Genomic DNA, 6,625 nt, shown 5'->3' on the forward strand with positions numbered 1-6,625 from the left:
GGGGGGGGGGGGGGGGGGGGGGGGGGGGTGTTTGTTATACTGATTTGGGAGTAGGGGAAATGGATGGAAGGGGGCTTCTGAGTTCCGTGTGGCTCAGGAAGGATGCTGAGCAGTCTTTGGGACTTGGGCCACCCAGTGTGGGCTGGTGGAAGGTCCCTACTTCAGGGGTGGATGGTGCAGAGGCAGCGTAGCTGGGGGGATGCCCAGACTGTGGTGGCTGTGGGGGATGGGTGAGCTTCAGGGGCCCTGCCTCGGTCAGGTGGGCTCAGAGCAGTGCACTTCCCCTCCCTGGAGGCCATATCGACAGGCTCTGCCAGAAGGACCGACTGGAGGGTGGATTGGGAAGGGGGGCTCCCGGCAGGAAAGCTGGCTACCTTGAGTGATGCCGTGGAGACCCCATCCCTTCTTTCATGACCTCTGCCTTTGAGCACCTTCTAGGCAGAGGAGGGGGCTTAGGACAGAAAGCTGTTTGGGGTTTGTGGGGCATTTATGCGTGTTCCTTTGGGCCCCCAGGGAGGAGAAGTCAGGTGTGTGACCAGTCTGCATTTCAGCCCAGATCCAGGGCTCCAGGGGATGGAGAGGGTAGTCGGTGTGGAGCCACATCCCAGGGCTAGTGTTCTAGGCGGGGCAGGGACACATCCCCCAGCAGCCTGGGAGGCAGGCCGTGCAAAGGGAGGGAGGAGGAGCCCGTGGTGTCAGGAGGGAGGGAGATGCAAGCAGGCTGCTCGGGATGGCTGCTGGATGAGGGTGTTGGAGCAGGCGGAGTTTCTTTAGGTGATACCAAGAGAAGGCTGTACTTAAGGCAGGGCGACCACACTTTGCCTGGGACAACACTAGTTTGTGCTGTGGCCTTGGCATTATGCTAGACCAAGAGCACCTTTCACTCTCAAAGCCGTCTGGGTTTGAACAATGAATCACGGGTTCACCTTATTTACAGCCTCTCCTCGGTGGTCACAGGGCTCATTCGCACATTAAAGGCTCTGAAAAGTTCTGCAGGAAAGTACCCTTAACTTTGTTTAAGCTTCTCAAGCTTATTTGAACTTGGAAGTTAAATTTGTTTTCTTTTTCTTTTTTGGTGGCTGGCGGGTACAGGGATTGTACCTGGACCTTGTTGTTATCGGCACCATACTGTAATATCCTGTGGAATTATGTTCTGTGGAACATGTAGGGAGGTGACCATCTCCTCAAGGGACCAGGTCCCAGCATAGGACAGTCTTCCCTCCGAGGCCATCAGGGCAGAGAGCTGAGTTCATCACACTCCCCAGTTCGTGGTATGTGGTCATTGTGGGTCCCTGCAAGGCTCCTCTTGGTTTTTCCTAATTGATTCCTTTTTTCTTGTTCCCTATTCCCAGCCCCCCCACCCCCATCCCGCTAGGGATTCGTGCCTGTGTGCTGCATGATGTGGGGACACTTTTGAACTCTGCTGTCTCCTCAAACATCACATCATAAACATTTTCCCATGTAACCTGGGAAAAATTCTTTCTGAAGCGTGCTTAATAATCTGAATGACTTAACCATAATCTATGTAACTGCTCCCCTGTTTGGGGGTGCTTAGATTCAGGTTTTTATTTTTGTGAAAGACGAGATAGTGAGTCAGTCTTTTTCTTTTTGAATTATTGCCTTGGGAAATGGGCCAAACATGACATTTCTTTTGTTTTATTTTTCCTTTTAAAAAGTAGTATATTTCTGGGCCGGCCCGGTGGCGCACTGGAGAGTGTGCTGCTTGGGAGCGCGGCGGCGCTCCCGCCGAGGGTTTGGATCCCATGTGGTGACCGGTTCCCGCTCACTGGCTGAGCGCGGTGCGGGTGTGACACCGAGGGTTGCGATCCCGTACCGGTCAGTAAAAAAGACAAAAAGGAAAAAAAAAAAGTAGTATAGTATATTTCTTCTCTATTACATTTTATTCCCTCCACCGAGGGTTGCGATCCCGTACCGGTCAGTAAAAAAGACAAAAAGGAAAAAAAAAAAAGTAGTATAGTATATTTCTTCTCTATTACATTTTATTCCCTTGATTACTTTTATTACATGGGCTTATCATAAAAGTCAAAGGTTAACATAAAAAGCGATCCCTATTTCAAGAGTTAAAATGAGTTGGGGGGAGTGATGACGGGATTGGGCTTGCTGTTCTGATGGCCATGTAGGAGGGGCTGAATTGGAGAGGCAGAGACTGGAGGCTGGGTCACCTTCCTGGAAGCTGCCTTGCAGGCAGGGTGTGACACCTTGGGGGGGGGGGGCTCTGACACCCTAGAGGGAGGCATGGAGGCATGGAGGCATGGATTTAGGAGTTATTTATTCTAAAGAAATAAAACGGGCTGGCTGATTCATTCACTAGGTAGAGTATGTTGCTGATAACACCAAGGTGAAGGTTTCAGATCCCCATGCTGGCCAGCTGCCAAAAAAATAAAAATAAGTAAATAAATAATTAAAACCTATAGATCTTGGTGAGTAAGTGGATTGAAAGGAAGGGTGAGGGAAAGAGCTGTGAGGGTTTGTGGCCTGAGTGTGCGGGTGGGTGGTAGGGCCTCCTGAGATGGGGAGGTCGGAGGAGGAGCTTTTGGAGGGGGTGAGGAAGGGAGTCACTTTGCTCTGGGAATACCCAGAGTGAGGTAGCGCCGGATGGGCAGGTCTGGTGGCTGGGGACGTGACCTGGACTGGAGAGAACGATTGGGGACCAGCTTCATTCTGCATCTCCTGGATCATCTGCATCTTCTACAAGGAGAACTTATTCATCTTAAAGAAGAAATGTGGCAGCCTAGGCAGTAGCTAAAGCTGCAGGAGTGGGTTAGATTATGGGGTGCGCAGAGTAGATCGGGGTTCCCCAGCTACAGGTGCTGCCCTCCTGCCCCCTCCCTGCGTTGGAGACAGGTCAGGGACCTGGTGCTTCTCTGTCTCTCTTCCTGTCTCACGTTCATGGGGTCTGTAGAGGATTTAGGTGGGTTTCAGATGGGTGTTGGCATGATGGGACCAGCAGTGTGCTGGAGCTGTCCCAGGCTGCTCACAAGAACCAGTTGTGAACATGTCGGGAATTTTGCAAGCCAGGTGTTAAACATAGCCATTATTTTAAAAATCAGATTGTATGAATTTACAGTTAAACGAATTATATTAAAAACATAGGTGATTAAATATTCAAAACCCATGGTTTCTAGTAGTATTTACTACTTATACTTCTACTGTTTTACTACTGGTAGAATAATACTATTTACTACTAGTAAGATTTTATAGTATCAGTGTTCGTGAGGTTATTTACTCTTTGGTGGGAATACTATGTAATTTCTTCCCATCTTCGTGCTCAGTGACGTCATGCTGGCAGCTTGAAATTGGCCATGGTGGGAGAATTTATACCACAGGAACTGGCAGATGCTACAAATCAGAGTTCTGTTGTTTTTTCCCTCCCACAGAGCTAGTTGTTAAGCCCTTACCCGCACACCACTGGCCCCACACATGGGTGGAGAGAGGAGTGGACAGGGATGGAGGACCACCAGGGGGCAGGGGTGGGGGAGGCAGAGAGGCCCTGGTCCTGCCACCGTGGAGCAGGGAGCCTCGATAGGAGAGCCGTCACCACTGCAGTGGTGGGGAGGAGGCCGTGGTGTCCTCAGCATGAGCGGTGTCCACAGTGGCAGGGGTCAGGAGCGGAGGTCAGAGAGGGTCTAGGAAGCAGATTCTCATCAGTGGACGGAGCTGCTTCCTTCTAGATGCCTCCTGATGGAACAGTCCCCACTGCGAGAAGAGCAAGGGACCAAGTGATATCTAAATATGGTACCACGTGTGCTTTTTTTAAGTACACAGTATATATATATATATATTATATATCTGTTATATATATTATATATCTATTATATATATATATATATATATGTATATATGCACGCACATGCGCAGAACGAAGCCTGGAAGAGCGAACTCCAAGATGCTAACCATGGCTGTGTTTGTATAATGCTGCTTTACTTTTAAAAAATCGATAACCTGTGCCTTATAATTTTTCTGCAATGGACATGAAGGATCTGTGAATAAACATTTAATCAGAAGGAAAAAAGCTTGTTGTTGGACTCCAAAGTCCAGTGTTCAATCCCTGTGCTGGCCAGCCACCAAAAAAAAAAAAAGGCTCATTGTTGGGAAGGAGAGCGGTGAGTGGTGGCGGTGAGGGGGGTGCAGTGGGGGAAGCTGTTGTTTGGTGGGGGGCAGTCCCAGAGGAGAAGAAAGAGGGATGGGTTCACATCTAATGAGGGGATTCTTAGCTTTCCTCCAGAAATGCCAGGGAAACAGGTAGGACCAGGGAGGTGCCCAGGTGGAAGGAAGACCAGGTGAACAGAAGCCTCCTGGAGTGAGCAGCGGGAAGGACTCCTGGGAGCCTGTGCTGGGCAGGGGCACCCTTCAGATTGGGCTGAGTGCCTGTGCCCTGCAGGGTGCCGGAGACAGACACCACTCTCCTGAGCTTGCATTTATGTCGGGGAGGCAGACGTAGATGGGGAAAGATAGAAATCTCTGGAAGAATAAAGCAGAGTAAGGAGGCAGCGGTGAGGGGAGTGTGCCGAATCTGAGATAAAGCAGTCAGGGAAGGCTTCTTTGAGGAGGTGAGGGAGCGCTTAGCTGTGTGAGTCTCTGGGGCAAGAGCTTCTGGGAGGCACCCCCAGCCCCATTGGAGGCTGAGCCTTCCCTCTCTGACCCTGGCCCCTTCCAGAGTTATGCATGTGGCGTGGGAAGTTAAATCAAAGCTGCCTGTCCTGTTTGCTCCACCCCCAGCCCCGTCCCCTTGCTGGGCCCTCCTTTGGCCACACTTGTCCCAGTGTCTGATACAGGGTCTGGCACCTAGTGCATGCTTGGTGAGTGGGGTCCCTGCTGGCTGAGACTTGGCATGTATGGAAAAAGTCTGTCCCCACTTCCCTGGGCAGGGTGGAGGGGAGAACGTGTTCTGGTCTGGGCATCTGCATTAGCCCTCCACCCGCTATGGGACCAGGCCACCAGCTGTCGCCACTCTGCACCATGTCCTTTAACCCTTTTCATCAAAGTTGTGCTTTGAAGTTGAAATCCGCAGTACATTCCATTGTGCCTTTTGTCTGGGCTAGAATCGCTGTCTAGGGAAGGGATAAACTGCTCGTGTCTGTGTCGACGGCTGGGCTGGCAGTCAGTCAGCAGGGTCCTCTGCTTCCATGGGGGTTTGCTGAGCCACTGCAGCTCTGAGCAGAATAGGGGAAGCTGAGGAAGGTGAGGCCCAGGCCTTGCCCTCACAGAGCTTCCAGACAGCCTGTGAGGGCGGGCGCTAAGGGAGCCAGCCCATCAGTCAGGTCTCCATAGCTCTGCAGGACACACACCTCCCCTGGGAGAAGAGGTGGGACACACAGAATGTGAGTGCCCAGCAGGACCCTAGCTATTTCCGACCTAGCCCTTTGTTGTCTTGTGGGGAAACTGAGGCATGGATTTGAGAAGGGGCTTGGCCAGGCCTAGCTACTGTGTTGCTAATGACTCCCCTGGGGTTTTCCTGTGCTTTCCTGGCCTCGGGCATCTGAAAACTTCCCAGTGTGAGTGGGGAATTTGGGGAGGATCTCCTCCCTGTGAGGCTGGGGCAGCCGAGGGCACCTCTGCACAGAAGAAAAATAAAGCAGAGCAACTATGGGGGTTGCCACTGGCTCGTGACCTGGATTTCAGCAGCTGTTGAAACAGCTGGTCCCTGGGCCTGTGTCTCCTGGAAGGGATGGGGGTCAGGGAGAGGAGATTACCTGAGGGTCTGCATGGTCTGGGACAGCTGGAGAAGAGGACAGCTGAGCAGGCAGCTTCTTGCCAAGAATAGCTATGCTGGGTCCCCCTCAACGTAGGAAACCTTCTCTGTGCTCTAAGCAAAGAGGACAGGTAGAGACAGGCTGTCACCTGGCATCACAGAACCCCTCTGCCCAGGAGAGTGCTCTAGAAAGGGGGATGAGAAGGGAGCTAACATCTGCCAAGGACTGCGTAGTCAAGGGGGAGGGCTCCAGCCGACCGGGTGACCTTGGGCACGTGTCCTAACCTCTGTTTCCTAATCTACAAGGTAAAAATATAATGTATAAAAAGTGCCTCATTTGTTGGGGGCATGCAGTCGGCAGTTCATAAACGGCAGATGCTGTTTTAATAATAACACTAACATTTGTTGACAGTGACAGGACACACAAGCTCCTTGGGCATTGTTATGAGGGGCTGGGGGCTGGGGCACTGTCATATAATTTGTAGCTTCCTCCCTCTGCAGCTGCTTTTCTGACTAGCTTTTCCTAAGGAAGGGGCCATCTGACCTGGTGAGAGGAGTTGTGAGCCGTGTGTGTGTGTGTGTGTGTGTGTGTGTGTGTGTCTCTGTGTGTGTCTCTGTGTGTGTGTGTCAGTGTGTCTCCGTGTGTGTGTGTGCGTGCGTGCGTGTGCGTGTGTGTGTCAGTGTGTCTGGGTGTGTCTCCGTGTGTGTGTGCATGCGCGCGTGCGTGCGTGTGTGTGTCAGTGTGTCTGGGTGTGTCTCCGTGTGTGTGTGTGCGTGCGTGCGTGTGCGTGTGTGTCAGTGTGTCTGGGTGTGTCTCCGTGTGCGTGCGTGCGTGCGTGCGTGTGCGTGCGTGTGTGTGTGCGTCTGTGTGTGTGGTTTCCTAGTTCCCATTACTGACATGGTCCCAGCAGA

At 51.9% G+C, this 6,625-nt stretch overlaps 1 protein-coding gene across 2 annotated transcripts in view; it reads left to right on the forward strand.

Annotated features, from left to right (window-relative positions):
• The window catches only part of CLIP2 (CAP-GLY domain containing linker protein 2), a 60,907-nt gene that overhangs the window by 6,754 nt on the left and 47,528 nt on the right, over positions 1-6,625 (forward strand). The window lies entirely within an intron of this gene.

The sequence above is a fragment of the Galeopterus variegatus genome, unplaced genomic scaffold (genome assembly GCF_000696425.1).
Source record: "Galeopterus variegatus unplaced genomic scaffold, G_variegatus-3.0.2 Scaffold631, whole genome shotgun sequence".
Taxonomy (NCBI): Eukaryota; Metazoa; Chordata; class Mammalia; order Dermoptera; family Cynocephalidae; genus Galeopterus; species Galeopterus variegatus.